Consider the following 1,464-nt stretch of genomic DNA (forward strand, 5'->3'; position numbering starts at 1 on the left):
CATCAAGAGATTCAAGAGGTATCTGATGGAATTGATTGACTTTTTTGGTTACAAGTCTGGTGAATTAACAAGTGCATCCAAGCATTGAGGCACTCTTTTTTTTTAACTTAGCCTGCAAATTTCTCTTTGTATTTTTTTCTTTTAATAAACTTAACTTTTTTTGCCAAACGAAAGGTGAGTGCATAGAAATTGGCTATGATTCACGAGGATCAAGATTAACATAATCTTGCTTGAAATGTATAGGAACTCTCTTGTTACATTTGAGTGTGTCTCTAATTGGCTACAGTTCAGAAGATCAAGATTAACATGATCTTGCTCGAAATGTATAATAGGAACTCTCTTGTTACATTTGAGTGTCTAGAAACACCACTTGATGACATTGCCCATATTTATTGAGGATTCTCACTAAGGTTGGAAAGGTCATGAATAGCATTCTGTAATGACTAATGGTACATTATGGCTTAAGTTCTTCGAAAAACTCATGACTTTCTTAGTACACACAATATGAACATGATTTGAAAACTGATGTTAATTATTTTCTTTGCATAAAATTCACATGCTACGAAAACAATTTCAATCTACAACTTCAAAATTCACACTATTTCAAGTGCAAGTAGCTCTTGTAAATTGAATTGAAGAAATTGAACTAAACTAAAGAAACTCAACAAAAGAAACTAATCTTCGCTCGTCCCTCGTTGCCCTCCATTGCACTTTGCTCCTTCCCTTCTCCTCGTAGCCTCCCTTCTTCTCCCTTGCTCCCCCCAACATTCCCGGTAAACTTGAGTTGGGAGATTTCTCTCTCCCCATGACTAGCTTGTTTGAGTTGTTGGTTGGTAGCCTCACAACTTCATCACGTAATTGCTCTAGTTTGCCTTGTGCATTATCTATTAATTTTGTCTCTTTTTTCTTATTAGCTTGCAACAACCTTTTCAACCACCAATCTACCCAATGATTTTGTATTGTGATGACCACAGTGATCATTGTTGACTCTTGGAGCTTCTCTAGTCGCCTCACTTGAAACTTGGCATTGTGTATGCCTTGGTCTAGCATCCCTTTGTTGCATTGAATTGCATTGAAAAATAGTATATAAACTTTTGAATGAGCGAGAGATTGTTTGGGTCGTATGTTGCTTTCCTTCGATTTTAGCACCGTTGTGACCAAAGTAAGCGTGACGTTAGACAAAAAGCGAATGGTAGCTTGAAGAATTGAAGAAGTTTAAGTGCTCACCTTGCCTCGATTAGTTGAGGGGTAAGAGGAGGGTTGAGGAAAAGTAAGGAGACAAGCTAAGGGGAGAGAAAAGGCGAGGGAGAGGGGTGTGGAGGAAAGAGGATGGAGAGGTAAGAAAAGGGAAGGTGAGGGGTTTGGGCCCTTGGCCTTTGCAGGGTGAGTGTTTCAAAGAATGAGTCCAAAGGAATTATCTACAAATTATGAGGATCATGATCTTGTTAATATACTCGTGGACTC

Source organism: Dipteris shenzhenensis, chromosome 13 (genome assembly GCF_047967505.1).
Source record: "Dipteris shenzhenensis isolate YYH24624 ecotype China chromosome 13, Dip_SZ_1.0, whole genome shotgun sequence".
Classification (NCBI taxonomy): Eukaryota; Viridiplantae; Streptophyta; class Polypodiopsida; order Gleicheniales; family Dipteridaceae; genus Dipteris; species Dipteris shenzhenensis.